Genomic DNA, 21,745 nt, shown 5'->3' on the forward strand with positions numbered 1-21,745 from the left:
GTGGGTTCAACAAGGTCTTAAGAAAAAGCCGGCACATTTAGAAATTATAGAGAAAGTCCAGACCTTAATTCTGAACATTATAAGTATGATTAATGGTGACACCGTGGGGCAGCACAGTGGATGGGTGGTGAGCACATCCTACAATTCAGAGGTTTGCTTCCTGTGTGGAGTTGCCGTGTTCTTCTACTGTTTGTTTAGGCGTTTTTTCTGTGGCTACTTGGGCTTTTGCCCACATTCCAGAAACATGTTAGGTTAAGTGTTAAGAATGGAAATTGTCCGTGAATGTGGATGGAAAGGCTTGTTTGTCTACAAGTGCCCAGCGATTGACGAATAGCTGCTTCGGGGTGGACTTTGCTTCTATCTACGGTCAGCTGCTGCAGAAAACTGGCATAGAAAATGGACGCTGTGGCCATGATAGCCTACAAGTGCAATAGTTTCTATCTGGGAAAGACAGGACAAGACAGGTACAAAGGTGTGTCGTTGAGGTGCAATAATCAAAGACCAATCAAAGACATTTAAGTATCACGACTGGCCACAAAACAATGACTTCTGGGGTTGTTGTTTTTTTGGTTTTGTATAAACTTGCAACATTAGCCCTTTCTACGGCCTGAAGGTAGTCAGTGAGGTATGACTAAATATAGAGTAGCAATAAACGTAAAAGTTGCAAAATAATCTTTTAAGATTGAAAATATATTCCTCTGTCATGCTGGACTAAAAACCAAATAAACCTACCTTGCCATTTTCTGCCTGCACCACTACACCTCTTGTTTTTATTTGTTTTTTCCTTTTTTTTCTCGCATACATTACTATTTCTACTTACAAATACTTTGCCACCCAACTCTCATGTAGTTTGGGATTATCATTTTTTTAATAAATTGATTAAAAGTTTTTTTTATAGATCTAAAACTGTTTATTTTAGCTTTTTTAAATATATTTTTAGATTTTACAAAATGATTTTTGAACTAAAAATACAGGAAAAATGGATAAAAAAATTACAATTATTGATTTAAAAGGGGGAAAATCAGGAAATTTAATATACATCTATACTCTTCATTTTAATTTGATCCTAAAACAGAAAGTCGGCACTCATGATTTACTTTCCCGGGCCACACAAAATGATGCGGTGGGCCAGATTTGGCCCCGGGGCCGCCACTTTGACACAGGTGCCCTAGACAATTCAAATCTGAATTCTTTCTGTAAGCAAATGAAATAAAAACAGTTCCACGTAGCATCTAGCGGACACAATGAGATCCCAAACATAAGGTGGCTTGTCTGACCCCTGACCTTTGCCCCTTCTGTTCACACTAAGCAGCTTCCGTGCTGCCGGCTTTTACGAAGGCCTCGCTACCATCCTATCCTCCTGCCACCTGACCCGATGGTGACCTAACAGAAGGCCCCCCGTGTCTGGCTTATTTGTGTATCTTTAAAGCAACACGGTCCGATCCAGCGTCTTCTTCCGAGCTTGTCGGAGGAGGCGCACGCAGACACGCGCTCACGAGCTAAGTATGTCGCCGGGCTTCCGATTCACGAGGCATCTTGACCTTGACGCTCGCAGGAACCTCCTCCCCAAACAGCTGTTTCCACATGTCCCGCCACCCACCGTCATCGAAAGACAGGGAAAGTGAGAAGTTGCACTGGAATCTTCACATTTGGAACGTGCAATATTTGCTCTCAATAACACACAAACATTTCAAATTGGTCACTTTTGGAGACTTTTTCAACTTTGGGTAGAACAAAGTAACGCTGTTCAGCAAATTTGCCATAGGATTACTGCTTAATCCATGACATGCGCTTGAAAGTTTTCAGGGAATGACCTCATCTTATCTGCATGAGAGGAGTAATTCATATTTTTTAATAGTTTTGTTTTTTGGGCGGAAGGTGGAGACTAAAAAAAGTTGTTCTTTCACAGAACAGGAACAATTCATAGTCTAAGTATTGTTGCACACTGTTTTTAATGTCCTACGTATGTTAGAGTTTCTGATCGTTGACGTTTCGTAGCGTAGAATTAGAAAATTATGGTTTGGGTGTTTTAATAAACAATAAATGTGTCAGTTTTAGTGCCACCGAATTTTCCCGGTTGCTTTAGGCCTTGAAAAAATCCCATGGAATAAACGGTGACTGTACTATTCCATCTAAACCGTACATCGAGCACGCAGTCAATTCCACCAACTTTACGTATCACCGCAAATGTTAATAGCATTGGCCTCGTCCAAAACATTTTTGCCAGATATTTCCACAACATAAACGGCAAACACTGGCATATACCGTATGAACGTAATCCTTGCTTACCGCAGTTCTGCGCCTTTCTTGTTTTTCCATGTTTTCAGCTCTGCGCACCGCACTGACTTTTTTTTCAGGAAACCCGGAGATGTGTAACTATATGTGAAAGAAAACAGACAGCGGGCCTTCAGCTTTTCTTTTCGCAGAGAGACGTGCCAGAAAAATAAAGACGACTGAACTGTACAAACATGTAGCATCAAAACTGCTGCAAGGACCACCCACCGAGGCGTCAAGTTCCAGACCACGATCAAAACCAAATTCTTGGACTGGGTTGGCTACCAGATAACGGGCATAACTTGCACGGATAGAGACAAATATGCTCCAAGAACAGCTTGGTGAAGAATGACCAAGGGCCAAAGAGAATAAATTGAGATGTAGCAACGTCTTGATGTGGGACGACACTTGCTCCACTGATCTTTTATTTAATTTTGTTTCTTTGTAGCGATTGGTGAGCGCGGCGAAACGTTTTTAATCGTCAATAGTGGTGGGAAGTGACCAAAATTGAGGTGAAAAGTTCCAGAACTGGTGTCATAAGGTTAGATCCAAATAAATCTATTTATTTATGTCTACAATGTCTTTTACTGTGTCTGTATTCTCACCCAAGATGAATAAAGTTATGTAATCTAAATGGCTAGTTTTTGAGGTAACTCTGGTCGAAGCGATCGCCGAGATCCTATAACGTTCTCTCTGATTTGTGCTCTAAGAATTCATACTTGTCCCTTTATTAATCCATTTGGAAGTATCTGTACTTGGACAAAGTATCAAATGTGAACTCTGATCACCGTTTTTGGTGGATAAACCACATTCTAGTCTCGAGTGACCCCAAAACATTTGCAACTGTTAAAAGATTACCATGGATTCCAGTCCAAATCCAACACAGAACCCACCGACACTCATCGCTTGACCAATTAGCGCCTTCTTAAATTCCATCTCCCTGGCGCAAGTGCCCGTCCTTCCCCGTACATTTGCGGCCTTTCCGTTTGTACACTCTTTGGGTGTTTATCTTCACGAGATGCCGGCTTCGGACATGTAGATTTCCTGCTTTGACTAGCCGCTAGCGGCAGGCGTGTCTTTTCTTTCCTGAGACAGACATATAAACATTATTGTTGGAGCGACGGGCAGGAGCTCGTATATGACCAGGTCAGGATTTCTGTCCGCTGCTCAGGTGTGGGAGCGCGTGGTCAGGAAAGACGCAAAAAGGGACGGTCTCGGAAATGAAAATGATGAGAAAATAAACAAGAAAAGCTACACCAGAAACTATTGGAGCAACCACGCTATAATGTAATTCTCGATTCGGCGCCTTTATGGGGTAAAACAATCATAAGTGGATTCGAAACAATAGGAATTCATGCGTAATCTATTATATCTGCGTAGGTAAGATGCCTTCAATCACTTTGCCTGACCTTCTGTTCGACATCTTTCACATTCTCATGGCTTGTTCTCCTTTTCAGCCTCTTGCCCTTCATCCGCCACATATTTCTGACACTGGTGTGTGTTTAAAGCTGGGCCCTCAACGCAATCGACGGGCTGTGGTTGCCTCCTAAACAATTCACATGGAGCTGCTTAGAAATAAATTCCTTCCATGTAGGTTTTTTTGTTTTTGTTTCACCAAGTGCCTGTAATGTAGAAATCGTAGACTAATCACATCCCATGGCGCTCTCTGAGCCGCCCCACACTTGGCTTTCCTATTCTTGCGTCGCTAACAGTTCGAGTTGATCGTGTCTTTATCATTCTTGGATATGAGAATGTGTATCGTGCAATTGTCGGTTAGTGATTAGATTAGTGGTCATATTTTCATGACTGTTTGTTAGCAATCAAAAGTGAAGGAGGAGAAAAATTATGTAATTTTGTGAGGCTAGGTTTCCATAAAGAGCGATATTTAAAAAAAAATGGACAAGTATAAGTGCATGATTGGAAGTTTTTGGGAAAAGCTCTCAGAGTCTCACCGCGTTGACCATGTAAAATGTCGATCTCCCATTCGTGCAGTCAACATCCAATCTGATATAATGAGACGTATTTTTCTTTACAACAGGCATCTAAGCCTCAATTTTCAAATATGTTGCTTGCCGAAATGTAAGACGTTGACGACTAGAAAAATCAAACCCAAGGTTCAGAAAAATGAAAAATAGCTACCGATATTGGCCTCAAAAACATTTTTTCTGAGTAGAAAGGTTGGAGTTGAATCCCGTTACCCTGAAAATAGCCATTTACTTGTCTTTGACACACAGGTATCTCTAAATTTGGATGCTTCTTATGGACTTCCATCAGCCTTACAGGCTCAATTGGCAACTGTTATGAACATGCGTCCTAAGCGATGTGATCCAAAATGGATAGCTTTTAAGTACGTGTGTTCACAGCTGGCACGGACGTCTCAACACGAGTCTCGAGTGACCACTTGTGATGGGATCTGGCTCCGTGCAAATAAACACGGCTGGAGGCAGAGAGGCACTTCACGTGCCTGAAAATTTAAATAAGAGGAAATCAAAACAGTGCAGGCTGGGCTGCAAAATAAACCACATTGGCTAAGACCTTTTATGCACTTTGATATATTTGCATCAGCTGTGCAAAAGGAGAGGAAAGCGTAAATCCACTCTTTGGCTAACATTTGCGCTGTCAATATTTATGATGTTTTAATGAGATGCATTTGCTGCTCGTACTTCTCCCCCCCTTGTGGTTGGAATAAGAACCGAGCTTGACTGCGAGTAATTCATGCCTCGCCTAATAAATGCTGACCAGTTCCTACAAGAGTGGTCTGAAATGTAAATGAAACGCAACGTATGATCCGGACCACGTGAAATTGTGGTTTGCGTAACGGCAAAATTGAGGTGCTTTGAAATCCTTCATTTAACTTTGCACAAAGTGGAACGGCTCAACGCTCATTCATTTCTATTTCTACCGTCGCTTTATTAATATATTCTGAAAGTGGCACCTCCTGGGTTGGGTTTCTCAAGGAAACAGGCAGTCATTGAAGACCACTGAGCGAAACAATGGTGACCTTGAATTTTGCATGCTTTTTTGCATGTAATGATATCTAGATTAAACTAAATATTATTTTTGGCCCCCGGAAGCCAATCGTTATTGGCCACGCATTGGCCTATGGTACGTGTCGACCCCTCCCACCCAACACATCAGGCTGTCTCACCACTTCCTGATACAGTATTAGGCAGGAGAGGCGGGGGTAATTAAAGTATTTTGGGGGGGTAGAACAACTATGCTGGTTCAACCTGAGAACCACATTTGAAGGTTAATTCCCATTGGGCGACTGCACGGTTTGGGGATACTAGCTTGCAAACAAATTGTTTTTTGTCTCAATCTATTGCCGAGGAGCAAATAAACAAACCCTAAGCGACACTGGATCAGGCCAGATCGGAAGGCTTCCAGACTTCCCATTCCGGTTTCTGGTAAGTCAAGGTTGTTGATCGTACAAGAGGCATGTCTCGGAAAAAGTTTTATCTTCCTCAAACACCACTAATTTGCCCACACAATGGAAAAGTGACATTTTTAGCACCAGGGAGTGTTTAATGGCCCGTTTCAAGGCTCGATTTAAGGGGTCGCTCGACGACGATTGAAACGGACAATCGTGCCGCTAGCTTTTGTCCATTCGGGTGCTCCGTTCTGCCATGTGGTGAACTGGCATTTGAACTTTTAGATCCTCTAGAGCAGGGGTCGGGAACCTTTTTGACGAAGAGAGCCACAAACAATTCATATTTTCCAATGTTATTCCTTGTGAGCCATACTACGAATTTAAAAGTCAAAATACATACATTTAAACGAGTGCCTTTTCCATTTTTTTAGTAATTTCCCCACTTTTAAAGTGGAAAAAAACTGAATATCTTTTAAAAGATTATTATACTGTTGCTAATCAATGAGAGGATGCATTCCATAAGAGTCTACTGCAAAAAGAATGAGGATTAAAGCAAAAAAGAAGAAGATTAAAGCAGTTCTAAATGTAATATCTCAGTTCTGTCAACAGTGATTTCCATATTTTAGCTCACAGGTTGGCAAAGACCCAGATGCACCCATCAAAAGAGCCACATGTGGCTCCCGAGCCATAGGTTCCCTACCCCTGCTCTAGAGTAACGGAAACTTGATGTTTAGCGGTACCAAGTTGAGAAACCAATGCTGCCCTCTTCCCCATCTCCTGGCCTTGTTTTCCGTGAAAAACAGAAGCACACTGGAACGTGGAGTAATCTGTCTGGGCCAGCGTGCGGGGTTATGCATGGGCTCATGTTGAGGCCAGCCTAATCACCTTTCGGATCAGCCGGGAGAACAGAGGAGACTGTACCTTTTATCCCAAACCAAAGTCAACAAGGAAGGATTCCTGAGAAGCATTGCAGACATTCTTGAAAGCAGAAAAGAAAAGAGTCATTGGCCCTTCTCTTCTAAATTTAAGAACATGGTAAGGCCAGAGAGGAGCACACACCAAAGAGAAATTTGGGTGGACGTCTCCACGGCACCTCCAAATGAGTCCGGGCCAGCCATGATGACTTTGTTTTAAACGAGCTCTCATCTTGTGACGGGCCCAATTTTTTCGCTATGGACCCGCGGTAATAAATTACTCCCTTAGCTTGGTGCTGTTTGCACAGATGGACCACCTCCTTCAGAACTGGCCACCCTTTTGCTGGTGCTATTTCCTCTCTCCCAGTTAGCCCAAGCTATCACATGCTATACAAACACGGTCACTCAATGAACACGCCAAACACAGCAAAGCTCCCGTATGAGTTTGAACGCATGACTTATTTTTCCTGAGCAGTGCCCAAATTGATCGTCATTAAGATTTACGGCAGAGATTTTACACAACGTACGTACGTTACTATATTGAGATTGCTTGTGTTTTTCAGAAGATCGTAGATTTGAACAGCGGTTGGAATTATCAAACGCAGATAGGACTTCTGTATTTACTAGCTTATAAACTCATCCCAACAGTCTACGCAGTCAAAAACCAACACAGAGGATGATAAAACTGGCGACAATCTTATAGGGTTCTTTCCCACAAATCCGAGTTGTTTATTTTTGTGACAAGTAACCAATAAACCCCTGAAAACATTCACAGAATTCTAATCCAGGAAAACAACGACGCAAGTCGTACTTTCAATGATGTTTTCACAGAAACGAGCTTAAAAAAATGGGTAATATTATGACTGCAACCTATTCCAAAGATTAATAGTTCAATAAAGTTATGGCAAGTATCAAAGTACTCCATCTCAACTTGAGACATGACTAAAAGTCTGGGCCAAACCAGCGTGAAACTAGCTGGAAATAGAACAAGAAATATTGAACTATTATTGACAGGGATGTGCATGTTTTTGTAGTTTGCCGTTGCTGTTTGGAATTATTTTCGTTGTAGTGTTGTGTTGCTAAGCCCCGTTCAAAAAAAATACCCAAAGATGTGAGCACTCAGTCCGTGTTTTGATGTTAAGAAAAGGGGGGAGGCTTTCTGACAATCATTACAGGGAGATTAGTCAAAAGGAAGCAAAGAATAGGCTGGGATTGGACAGATTTTGGCCAGAGATGTCAGCGAGGATTCAGTGAAAAACTTGGCCTGTTTCCTTGTGGCGGGAACAGCATGGGTTGGAGACTTGAGCCAGAACCCGCAACGTCTAGTCTGAAAGCTTCCCTCGTTAGAAAGATTGGAACGCGTAGCCTCATGGGAACCGAAGCACTCGTATGAGCCCTGGGAACTCGAAACGCTTTGAAACTATCACAGGTAAATCATGGGGAATTTCAAGATTGACTGTTCCCCGTCATTTAGCTATTGATGGCGCTTTGGTTAACGTTTTGCTTGGAATGAACAGAGTCTTGGTCCTCTTTTGAACGGCAGAAAACATAATGGCATGATTGAGTTTTCATTATTATTTACAACTGATACTTTCAAGACGGTATCTTAGATCCATTTCCATTTTTGCATTAAGAATGGGTTGATAACATCATAGTCGAACCCATCAATTTATAGCTTTACACTATCCCATAAATTCCACTGGCAGTCCAGCACTCTAAAAGGCTTCTGTTAAATGTCTTCCAAAAAATCTCTAGGTGTTTCCAGAGTGGCTCCAGTCCCGAGCAAAAATCTTCAGATCAGGACCCCTCGCCCCTCAGCAACTTCACAATTTATTTTGATAAACGTGGCCAGATCAGTTTATGTTTTCAGAAGAGAGAACAGCTTGTTAGGATTAGAAGTAAATGTTGTGTGTTTGCTACCAAAATACCGCAGGTTAACAAGCAGGTCGTCGCCGCCTTGACTCAGCGGCCGCACCCCAAAAGAGCTTTGAATGGGGGAGCTGTTCAACTGCTTCAATCGTCACTAACAGCGTTCGGCATCATCTACTCCAGCCACTTTTTCCAAAGGTTACATTTGAGGGGGGTGACAGACTTTACATCAATTCTCAAAGGTTAGAAGAGTGGCATTCTAAAAAAGAAAAATATCCAACAGACTCCCTATGTGGAAAACCTGAGTATGGTCTTTCTTTACAAACATTAGAAGCCATACATTACTAGTTTTAAGTTCAAGTCCATGCCTATGTATTATAATAATATTTTAAACACAAAGCTAGGTCGTTGCACTTGATTTGAAATGCCTGATTAAAAAAACAACTTTTTATCCTGAAGTTCAGCCAAAGTGTGAAAACGCTTTAGGTTTGACGTCTCGACCGTTTGTTCGGGGCACTTCTCCGAGGGCGAACACACTTCCAGAAAAGTACATCTCGATAAATCAAGGCCTCTGATCTGCCGGCCAAGTATTTCCATATTTCAAGCCGGCCGGTCCGCGGCATCTAGGCCGTCCCGTGAAATACGTAAAGGTCTCTGTCCGAGTAAGTATGCCAAGAATGCCATTAGACTTCATTTGTTTCTTGCCGTGGTGACAAGCCGAGGTAGGGAGGATTTCTGGGGTGTGAAGATTTCATTTTTACAGATTTTTCAAAAACAATCTACCTACTTTAAACCGCAGCCACATGTAGCACTCTGGCAACAGAGACCTCCACACGAGGAAATTAGCATTGCAGTGTGCAGAAAACATACTTAGCCCAAGTGCACAAAGACATTGCTACATCAAATAAATGCATCAATTATGGACATGAGGAGACCAATCAAACCACAACAAATTGCAGCACCATTATTCTAAATCCAGGATGAACGATGTCAATTTATGAAGAAAAAAATATGTTAATTCAAAAATATAACGAGATGCTGGCATCCATTTTCAAGGGCAAGCGTTTTTTTTTTAAATGATAAAAATGAGAGCAATTTTATAAGAATTTGACAATCAATCTGGAGAGTTCTTTTCTATTTGGCTTTTGGACTCTGTTTGTCAAGATTTTGTCAGTTCATCGTTTAAATCCATGCGTTCCCTTTTATACGGTATGCTGTATTTGACAGTATCCAGTAAGACTTATTGCCGAAACCCCTTTTTGTAAAAATCACAGAATTTTGGCCTTCTAAATCAAAAAAAAAAAAAAAAGAAAACCTTGAGAATCTGCAGAAGAAAAAGACAAAGAACAGTCCCCCAACTTAAAAATACCATTTTAAAAGTAGCAAGTGGAAAGAACACTCATCATTGGAGAAGACAATGCCAAGTCTGGGGCAAAATCGAGACTGGATTTCGACCAGCGAAAGAAATCTAAATCTAAAATCTGACAAATAATCTGACACAAAGTTCCAAACGAGATTCGACTAAATGGGAACCATAGCGAGGGTATCCTTGGTGAAAGGAAATAATAAAAGCTAAACTGACTGAACCAATTTGATATATTAAATGTGTGTAAGTGTCTGTGCATGTGTGTCTGTGTGTGTGTAGTTAGGAAAGGAAATAAAAGGAGACACCACAGGCAGAGTAACACAACTGGAATTTGTAAAGAGAGCAGCTGAGAATATAATGGAATGTTGATCAAACATCCCCACAAGGACACTTGACATCATAATTAGGAGTTTGAAGCTCACGGTTTATAGATTCGGATCTTTGTTGTGTTTTCAGCTCTTCATATAAATCCATATTATCCTAAAAGCCCCTCCCGCCGACGTCTTGTACTCGTTGGGGGAAGTCAACTTATATTTCGGGGTCCCCGACAAAGCTCACAGCAGACAATGTCAGCCTCCCCTAATTTCAGCAATTCGCCCCCTTTTTTTTAAAGCATATTGGCTACGGACCTGTTCTGGCAAATAATTTAATCGGGCAATACGCAAGAAAATTAGATCATTCGGAAACGGCGTCTATATTTTTACCCTTTTTATTTGAGGTTTGTGGCTTGTAAAGCCAAATCATGAATCTTTGCCTTGTTTCGCTTGGTCCAGACAGCCAACGAACGTCAGCTGAATTTGATACTTATCATTAGACATGTTGGGGGACCGTTCTTTGTCTTTTTATTCCACATTGCGTCAAGGGGGTCATTTTGATTAGGAAGGCCAAAATATTATGACTTTTAAAAAAGTACGCTCAGGCATTAGGTCATACAGTGAAATACATAAAAGTAAGCGCATCAAATTTAAAGATTTACATCAAAAACCCTGACAAACTGTCTTCAGAAGCCAAATGGACTAATAGGATAAAAAAATATTTTTCTTAACAAAAAGTCTCCAGATGGAGAGACGATCGCTACAATGGGAAGTAGCCCACATTTTTATCTTTTTTTTAACGCTTGCACTAAATTTCTCATCTAAAAAATGGATGCCAATATCTCCCTATAAAGTAAAATTCAATTTCCCCCATTTTTCTGCCAAGAAGACCCAATAGAAAGCTGCTCTTCTAAAATAAAAATGCATATTCCTTGGCAGCGATTTAGCAGGCCTAAACATGTTTTACGATATTTAAACCGATTGTCAGGAGAAACAGACGCAACAAAGAAAAGCTATTTTTTTATCTGTTCTTTCATTGTTCACCTTAGCTGCACCCGCTTTGAATTCTGGGCTAGCAGCTCAAGTTTGATCGGACATTTTGGTAAACGATGCGGTCATAAAAGATCTTTGGGGTTGCTAGAACACGCTGTTGTATTCTCTTTCATCCTTCACAGCAAGTGGCTCTTAAAATAACCCATAGCCTTTCCTTGGATTTGACCTGGAAGTTAAAAGAAATCAAATCTGGGACATTTTTTTTTTAATTCTGTGACTGTCTCCCACTTGAGTGTCACGGGGGAATGAAAGGGCCAGGTTGGAGAACGCCAATATTTGTCAGAAAAAAATGAAAACACATGAATGCTGGCTGAGGAGAGTGTATTATCCTCCCAGAATCCCCCTGTGGTCTGGCCATACGCTTAACAATGTGGAGTATTTCAGCTGCCTGTTGCTTTCACAACCGAGTCTATCAGCGATAGACCTTTCCGTCCGGGTCTTCTAGTCCAGGACATTTCCATCTTGATTTATTTCTCATCAGTTCAGTTCACGTTCAAACGTAAATAAAAGAACGAGGGAAAAAAACACAGCACTCCTGGTGACTGTTAAAAAATGGAACACGAAAAGGAAAGGTTTGCGAGCTCGTGTGATTTTTACAAGAAATTTGGGGAGGTCGGCGGTCAACGATGTTGGACCTGAGACAAAGTCTAGCTCACAATCTCCATTTGAGCTCATTCCAAAACTGTTTGATGGGGTTGAAGTCAGGGCTCTCTAGAAAAATAGGACCGATATTGATTAAAAGTTCCAGGAAAATCTCAATTTTTCACTACAACACTCTCCTTTAAAAAAAAAAAAACTTTTTACAATTTATCACGCACATTTATTTCCCCTACTGGGATGAACATGATAAAGAAAATCCCAAACAGGCTTCGACTTTTCCCAATTTTACAACCAAAATATATTTTATAGCGTGGCTTTCTTAATGTTGCCACTCATAGTTAAACCACGACAGCGTGACTTTTTGCACGCTAGTCCTAATTTTTTCACTTGGCATAGTCAAAACACATCGAGTCAATGACGTCCTGTCTCCTCCCACAAACGGCTGATCAAAGCATTTCACCAGAGCTTTTACTGGCATCGTCGGGTAACGTTGAAATCCCGGGCAGACGATTGTTAAAGCTCTTCCTCCGGATGTATCGATCAAATTTCCCAAAGCCCGAAGCATGGAAACGCGCTACTCGGAGAATTAATAAGGAGCACGTAATACTTTGGGACACCAGTTTGGAACAGAGAGATACATCATATTCATACGAGCTCCCACAGAGGTGGAAAAATAAGGAGCAAAGAATGGTTTTACCAAGGTTGGAACGCCAGATCATTGAAAAGTAATAAAAGATGGGCTTCTAAGACCTTGGGAGAGAGAGAGTGAAAATAGATTTGATATTCATCGTTGCACAAGTGTGCATCTGAATTCACTGTTTGTTTTTGCACATTTATTTCCTTCCCCCTCCTTTGTTTTACCTCCAAATCATTCCCTTATCCTTACCCAAATACACAAATGTCACTTCTACAAACATTCAATGTCTCTGGAAGAACGAAAAAATGTTGATGATCCGCCCAAGAGATTTCCAACTGAAGCAACTTCTTCCCTTTTATCCACCATTTTGTCCTTTGCATAAGAATTTGCAGACGTGGGTTCGGTTGCGCCATCATTCTATTTAGTCAAATAAATAAATACTACAGTCTCTTTGAGACAGAAATTGGTAAAGTCATCCATAATTTCCATTTCAAAGCGCAGGCGGCCTTTTATACACGTGAAAATGATTTTACTATTGCTACGCGTATTTGTTCACGGAATGGGTTTTCATTTTTATTGAATTAACTACCGACTTAAGTCGTTTGGGATGTTACTTTTGATGAAAATACCGATGGGAAACATGTTTCTGAATCGTCTCTGGCATACGGTATTTGAATGTAATGACATCTCTTAACAATTTGGACTTTTTTTTTTCACCCGAGCAAATCAACTTTACTTGAAAATGGGTCTGGAACATTTTATCGCAAAATATTTAAACAACACGGCTAAATTTGTTCGCATTTTGGCTCAATCCAAACCATACCAACATTGATAAAAAAAGGGCTCAATTCTCAAGCCTCTACTAGTGTGATGCTTAACACAATAAAATTTCATACTATTTCTGCATATTTTTCTATTAAAATGATTCATGGGTCTGCACGCCCGTTTCACATGATCACACCATCGTGCGCAAACGCACTTTTAAGACTCGTTCACACGCTGCCCTGTGAAAATATCGGAAAATATGAGAGCGATTGGATTGCGGCGCGAACTTGGGGGACACCCGGCAAAGCCTCCTGCCATCAAACCTGACAGTGATTGATGACCGGGCTGAGGGGATCGCAGCGGGACCTCCCACCTCCGCGGCGTAAGGTCCCGCTGATGCGCTCCCCTGCATGCGGCGGAATCCAATGTCTCCCACGCAAATAGGAACGCAAAACGTCACGGAGATATACGACGTGCTGCACACACCTCCGCTTCCACTGGGTCTTTGGCGCAAGACCAAGTGCGAGTTGGCTAAAAAAAGCAGAAATTGGGAATGGAGTCTACATAGTTAAAGGCAGTTCTTCTACACATTTTCGAGTATAGCGGCTATTGTAGTCAGACTAATATGAGAATTATTCTTGTCTTATTTTCTCTGCTTTTTTGATTACGCTCCTCAACATAGCTACACTAACATTTATTATTCAACGACACCTCGAGCTATCAGATCTGGCAATAAAATGTTCTAAACGTGTCACGGTTTTTGTATTGGGTTTTCATCTCTGTGTTGTATTATCAATTTTTTTCCAAATACTTACTATTAAAAGTGCCTTAACATTGTAAACACCTCTTTTAATTCATCCGATGGAGGTTTAGCTGTACTTTTTCTGCCTCAAACAACGAATAGGACCAAATTCACAATTTGGACCAGCAAGGAAAAGCAGCAGCAGCAGCAGCAGCAGCCCAGCTAATTATTTAGGGAATGTAGCGCGGATATAAGATAGGCCCGAACTGAGAATGTGCCGAGCCAGAGGAATGGTAATTACTGTGGAAATCAAACACCATCAATTGTGAGGTTTTCAACATATCACCATGTCTCTCACCCTTCTCCCCTCACACCATCTCAACCGACCCTGGCGGTCACTCCCTCTGGCCCCAGCCATCTTCACTTTTTCCACTGTTTTCCACACTCCTCCGCTCCCCCGTTTCGAAGAGCCCCCTTCTACCCTCCCATTTATTTTCCTTTAATTTTCTCCGAGTTACTCCACCCTCTCATTTTCTATCAATCTTCACACTGTTTTTTTTCCTACATCTATACTTCTTCTCATCGCGTTGTTTCCCATCCCGTTTGCTTTACGGGAAGGTATTTACACGCAAAAGTAAAGGTCGCAAACATTGTTACATTAGACGCGTAACCCTTGTCACCCTCGTGGTTGGAATGTGAAAACAATGAGGGAGAAGCTTGCAATTGATATCACAGGGAAGGATTATTATTTACTGTATTTTACGAAAGTTGTCTTTGTCCATTCCAAGTACATCGGAACGTTACTCCGAATGCAAATTAGCGCAAAAGCCAGGGTAGTAGTGGTCACGGCTAAATCGCGGTTAACCTACACATGACAAGAATGTCGAATGATCTTTAGGTTTATATTGCTTGACTTTGTGGTGTCAGGGACACCGTTTATTTCAACTTCAGTTTTTTTTTTTTTTTCTGTGGCAGTAAGAATACTGGAAACCTAATATAGATACCACTTCCACCGAGCGAGGTCTAGCATAACGGGTTGACATGTTATTGTACCTCCATTGGTTGTAAAGCATACGCCCTTCAAGGGAAGTCTGGTGACCCCACATGTTGATCTTTGGTAATAACCAGCCTTGATGGAATTCGAAGCACTATTCCGCCGCGTTCTCCGACATGCCGACCGCTTCGACGTGAACGTTAAAAAGCGCTACGCAAACCCTCAGTCTCGTCCTTCATCGCTTTGGTGTTTGACAAAGAGCAAATGGGTGTTGGACAAATACAAGCCCCGTCAAGGTTGACTTCCAGGGATAAGGAGAAGGGTACCAGGTGGAAGGAGAACTAAGGCGGGGCCCCACACTTCATCGGGCTTCCCCGGGGCATCCCAAAACCTGTCCAATAACGGCCTTCTCCCCCAAAACCGCAATCGGCGGTGTTCTGCTCATGATCATTCGTCTTTCCAAACGACCTACCACGGCTCTGAAATCCTATAAAACGCTTTTCCAAGCCAGGCGTACAAAATAAAATGTCATCTTTGGTCTTGTTCTTCTCGCCATTTATTTTCCTTCGCCACATAACGAAATTTCCCGAATACGGGATGAATAAAGTTATCCAATCCAATGAGCTGGAATGATGTCTGTTGACGTAGAGGTTTAGAAATGTTTGGGAGATGTCTGAGCTCCCGAACAAGGAGTATTTCGTGAGTACACTGCGGCTTATCGCTATACCGAAGCCCTTTGCAAAGTCACCGTGTCTCAGACAAGACAAACAGAAAGAGGAAACAGGTAAGTTACGCTCATTTGCATATTTGCAACTCTAAATTTTCAAACGTACTTAAGACTAAGTGTCGCCGGGCAGTGTTTGTCAGGGTGTAACATTCCCAAAATGCCAAGGCAACGGCCCTTCCGGCTTCTTCCGAACTCGATGACACAACAAAGTGGCGCAACTTTCCGTGTTCGGTATCAATTAGAGAAACCCAAACACGGCCCGATAACGACGGTGAGAGAAAACAAACAAACCTTCACCACATCAGATGCACACCGATTGTGTTTCATCACTTGTAGGAGCGAGTGATTGTGTCCAAATAAAACATGACTTTGCATACAATCACGATGGGGGCGGGAGGTAGGAAAGGTCTAAACAAATCAGAATCGCAACAAACCACATTGTTGCTTGGGTTTAAATGCTTCCTGTTCGGGGAAAGTATGCCTCTCATAATATCCTGTCAGCACCCAGGCACAAATAGGCGATATTCTTTTATTTGCGCAAACAAGCGGTCAGACAATGCACTTCCTCGACATCCTATACGTGAGTTATATGTTTGAAAAAGACTTCCAGAGTCCCGCCTTGCCGCCGAGAACATATCAAAATGATTTCCTCCCCGAGTGACTGGATGAGAACTTTTAAGTGTTCCCTCAACCGTCTTGTTAAAATTACAGGCTTTCATAAATTACTTTCGGAAAAGATGGTCAAGTAAGATACCAAAAAAGGGATGTAGAGAAATAAATCTTTCTAGTGGATGGAAACATTGACCAGGATGCGCAACTGTGGTTAGTTCAGTGCCTCGACGCAGGGTTGCTAAGTCGTATTTTTTTTTCATTTTCGGAGTAAAATGCTGGATGTATCGATTGGTTATTTTGATAGCAAAGGGCCTTGTCTCATGTTTGTGTTAATAATGAAAAATTGGGCATATTTTATGGAGTCCAAATGTGGCCTCCACTCAAATAAACATTGAGCTCCACTCCGTTGCCCACTTAAAAGAAGCTCTCTTCTTCTCATTGGACGGGCAGCATGTGACTAACTTCACCCCGACAAATAGGCCTTGCTTCAAATATACTGGATGCCTTGTATTTTCTATGATGAGTCAATAAACAAACCTTTGAGATGAAAATGCTCGGGGAACACACATGTCAGATTTCATCATTCATAAAAATTCCAAGCAACACCCATTAAATAGATTATAATTCGAAATATCACAGTGACTTGAACTTTTTACAGTTTATGTCCAGCTCATTTGAACTTAGTCTTTTGGAACCGTTTGTTTTTTTTAAATAATATTCGAGAAATCGTTTCTATTAAACCTATTACAGCTGAAATGAATCATTCAGTAGAGTATTTTATGCATTGAAGACGTGGTATTATTCGACCGCACCGAATGTCACAGGGGCTTACAAAAATATTAAAGCAGTACTTGGAGAGCATTTTATTTTTTGAGGTGTAAAACGTGGCATAAAAACAAAACAAAAAAAATTGACCGCATAGAATGGAAGATCTAACTTGCAGAGGTAAACCCAAGTCGTACGTTACAAAACTGGATCTGTCGTAAAGCAACTCGCTCGTGACATTTCTGAAGAAGCCGAGTGCATGGGTGGTCTGATCTTTACGGGCCTGTACGCGGCTAGAAAATGATGCTAGGAAATGTCAAATGCTTCGCCTCCGCCATCAACGAAGCCTGGACATGCTGACAGGAGACAGTCAGTCAAATCAATTGAACCGGCTTTTTCTATCTGGATTTCGGTCCCAAACAAAAAACGATATCTCAGTAAACAAAAACGGATTCTCAATAAATTATAGCAACGCGTTTAAACAACTTTTGGTGATTCCCAGATTCCTCCATTGTTTAATTTGCCTTCCCCAATTGGACTCAAACATTTTGCCTGAGATGAACTTTTGCGATGTATTGCATGTGCAAGATTAATTGTGGATTCCAATGCTTGAGGTGTTATGATATATTACACAGCTGCAGCAACATGCTTTTACAATAGGCATGTGAACTGTAATAAGACCAGCAAAATATTTGACTGAGACCTCAACATGTTGTTTTGGGGAAAAACAGGAGCTACAAAAAGGACAAGAGTAAAATAACGTACAAATAATCTTGATTAGTTGACAATAAATCATGAAAACAATTGACTGTTCCATGTTAGATCAGAACTGGTGCTAAATATACTGAATATTTGTGCAAAATCCATGAGAAAATTGTGCACAAATGAAACGGCATCCTCTTAAATAAATGGATCTTTCCCGTTCTTGCGCATCAGCTCAGAAACGAATCTTTAAAAGTCCTATTCTCCCTAGGAAAGACATTTTGGGGTGCGTAAATTCAAAATCTGCCAGCAAATGTTCAAGTGTGAGCAGAAATGTTTTCTGACTTTCAACAGTTCACATGGTTTATGAGACTGAAACAGAAGCCCGATGTTACGCACACCAGAATTTAAAACAGCTTCACCGTTCTGCTCTCCATCTAATAAATGTTTACGTCTGACGACAAAGACGCAAACGAAGTCCAATCCGATGGCTGGGTTGCAACGCCTTTTTTTTATTTTAGGCGTATTAATCATCTAGCGAAAGCCATTGCTGCTGATACGGGAGCCAAACCTAAACAGAATGTGTATAGAAACTCGTAGTTCACGAAGACATCGCCTGTTTTCCGCTTCCAACAAGCCTTGGAATTATGATTGTACGGGGTCGACACGTGAAAAGAAATCCATCGAAGGCTCGCCTTAACGAAAGAAAGACGAGCACATGCAGACAAGCCGCAAAAAGTGCATTCAGCTGCGGTGCAGATGTGCAACAGTCCACTGACGACGTATATATGAAACACACGCGAGTCGGTGCGTAAACACGTTGACGCGGGCGCCACGCAAAGGTTATAAATAGTCGGCCTTGCAAGGCAAGTTGTCGGTGACGGATGGGTGTCGTCTCTGGGCAAGTTAATGCGGAATCGGCGATCAAACGAAGGATGAAAGAAATTGTCCCGAAAGGAGTCCGCCGGTCGGACAGACAAAGTGAGTGGAAAGCGAAATGAAAGAGCGAAGGAATGCGGATGGTAGCAGGAGGAAGGACGGACTAATGGAACATGCGGTTCAGATTAGGAGTCTTGTCCGAAAAAGGGAAGCTGCTAGCCGTGACCCAAGAAAGCTAGCGTTGTTCGGCCGTATCTTGCAAGTAGCGCAAAATTGATGCGTTTAGTCGTCTCATTAGGAAGGAGACAGCTTGTATACTGCTTATCGATCCGATTTATAGATTTTTCTTGGGCAAGGGAATTCGTATAATCTGTGAATTTGTGTGTATGACTGTGGATATAATTTGAATTGAAAGACTTTGAAATGTATGTATGTACTGTTGTGAAAGGTTGTATGAGATCAAACATTTGGTCCAGAGATTTTTTTTCAATGGTTTAAAATCTGAAGGAAAAAAAATCGCTCCAAAATAGGTTTTATTTGGACCTCAGAGGCTAGTTTAAAAACTTGGGCATGCCATGTGCAGACCAGAATTCCATCCATCTTCCATTTATTTTACTTTCACAATTCAATGCTAATAAACAGCTAACTGGAATCACCTTGAAGTAATCACGCAAAGTAGGAACAATTTGCCACCAATAGGAATAGTTGACCCTTACACAAGCACACTATTGCTGTCCTTCTTCTTGTCCATGAAAACTAAATAAAATGTAAGAAATCAGGACCAGGAAGTCCCGTTATCATGTGCCAGGAAATCTCCTGGCAAGAAAATAAGTCATTAGGACAATTGATAGAAAATAGCAGGTATCACATTCCGAGTATTCTCATTCTTTGAATGGAATAACCTTCACCCTGCAGAGAACGGCTTGGCATGGAGCGACACACAAATAATTGATATTAAGCAGAACCTCCAGAACAGGGACTTTGGAGCCACAGGTATATAGTCTTCAAGTCCCCCTGAATCCCCTAGAGGTGGTGAGCAGCCATGCGTATTTGAATGGATCTCAACATCCCACATAATGACTCCTGGAAGAGTCCCCGCTGGTCTGTTTCCCATTTGAAACCTCAGTGGTTCCCGACCGGTTCCTTTTAAAGCGCACAAGCGCCGGAGCCGTTCGCGCTGGGTGCCGACGCAGTGGAAACTTTCAGAGCCGCAGAAATTGAAGGAAATCATCTTGCTTGGATCAAATGTCAGATTTTAGAGCCGCGGGGGCACTGTTGCGTCTAGACGTTGAGACGTCTTCATTTTGATAGCGTCACATTTTCTGATTCCGACTTCATTATGGTCCAGTACTTCATCGCAACCTTAACTGTGTTTGACATTCGGTCCGACTTGCGTAATTTGGAATTGTTCCAATCCCAATTGTAGTTGCAATGGCATGTTGACTGATTATGCAAACTCAAATACAGTGAACAAGTTGAGTTTTCCTGTGTATATCGTAAAAATCGACATTCAGTCGCTCCAAATGTTTCCATGGGAATTGAGCCCACTTTTGGATGCGAATTGTGTATTTTATCAAGACGATGAACTTGTTTCGTCTTTCTCCCAAAACCACTAGGAATTGAAATGGTAGAAAAATACGTGTCGCTCCCGCTTTTTGCTGTATCCAAATCTGCTGCCTCTTACAAGGTAAATTTCAGTACAACCGAAAAGGGAAAACAGGTCTGCGTGTTTTAACACCCACTCAAGAGTGCTTGTTGCAAAACAAGCCTTGGCTCGGGTTGTCTTTTTCCAGAGGGGCTTGAAAATGGAAACACATTGAAACGTTGTGTACATTCTTCAACTGCAGTGGGTGCTGCTGAATTAGCCACTTACATAACAAAGCCAAAGGGCAACCAGATGCCCAGTGGTCATTACATTGTGAATAAAAAGCTTCAACGCCATTCAAAATGTCTCTTCTGTAAGACCGACCAAATTGAATTGAATTCCAGCGTAGCCTATATTGAATCAAGCCTGAACTGAAATTTTAGCCCCGTCAACAAGCCACAGTTTCGCAACGATGTCTCATTTTTGCCTTTAAAACTGTATTCGGCGAGGTTGTGGGGGATATTGACAAGTCAAGGAAGGACTCCAGAACATGGCTGTCACTCACAGGTTTGTGTGTACGTTTCAAATCAGAACACATATGTTCAGCCAAAACGCAGCTACTGGTTCTTTGTGATAATGCTGTAAAGTTCATAGCGAACACGTGCTGTGAGGGTGCTACATCTCAATTGAACGAGGTCCACCCAGGATCACAGATTGGCCTTCAAACAAACTGTCACACACAATGTTCCCCCTTTGCACCGATGAATGTCTAAACAAGCGTCAAGTGTCTCTGCAAAGCCAAATAAATAATACAAGGGAGAAAGTCAAACAACAGATTATTGACGAGAGGGACTTCAATTTATGAATGGCAGTTTGTCCGTGTGAAGTGTTTACAACTACAGATTGCAATTTGGAATGAGTTAGGAATATTATAGTGTCTTTAATATTTTAGAGTTGACTGCAATTGAGGTGTTTTATCGATATGTTCAACCATTTTAAAGCTTGAGATTATCAAATGCTATTCTAAGTCGTCTACCTAAGAGAATAAATTGGCGTTTACAGCCTGGCAAAGATTAAAACTGGAGGGAGATAACATTTCATTTGTTTAATTGTGTGTATTTTGAAATGCCATCCTCAAGCATAACAAGCATTAAAACCTCTGCTTCAAGTCGTTATATGAAAATGTAACCTGCTTGGTGGTGCTAGATAGAACAAGGCTGCCCAACTGTTTGGAATCTTTCTGGAAACCATTAGAAAAAAAATGGTCACAATATAAAGCAGAAAACTCTGCGGTGCAGATTTGTATATATTCTATTTTACTGGGAACCAATGATCGAAATATTTCAGCGATTAGGGAAGCGATGGAGGTAAAATGTAAGGTCTGTTGAGTTAGGGGGTTACAAAATATTGCACACGTATGTAACGGAGTCAGTGTGAGTCGACCCCGTTTTACAACTTGGGTTACTTTTCCACAACTGATTGTGGCTGTGTCATCCACGTGGACAAAGGCTAACTCGTGACTCATCTTCCCAGCTTAACTGTAAGGCCTCCCACTGTGTTTATTTGCATATACAGCA

The 21,745-nt window shown here is 41.6% G+C and overlaps 1 protein-coding gene across 2 annotated transcripts in view; it reads right to left on the minus strand.

Annotated features, from left to right (window-relative positions):
• Positions 1-21,745, minus strand: part of col8a2 (collagen, type VIII, alpha 2) — a 53,692-nt gene that overhangs the window by 26,584 nt on the left and 5,363 nt on the right. Inside the window, exon 2 of one of the 2 annotated variants that reach the window (XM_077590926.1) lies at positions 2,290-2,376. The exons of the other annotated variant lie outside the window; for it this stretch is intronic. The gene's annotated coding sequence lies outside the window, so the exon portion shown is untranslated. The remainder of the gene's footprint in view (positions 1-2,289; positions 2,377-21,745) is intronic. 2 annotated transcript variants of the gene reach the window in all.

This window comes from Stigmatopora argus, chromosome 21 (assembly GCF_051989625.1).
Source record: "Stigmatopora argus isolate UIUO_Sarg chromosome 21, RoL_Sarg_1.0, whole genome shotgun sequence".
In the NCBI taxonomy this organism is placed as follows: Eukaryota; Metazoa; Chordata; class Actinopteri; order Syngnathiformes; family Syngnathidae; genus Stigmatopora; species Stigmatopora argus.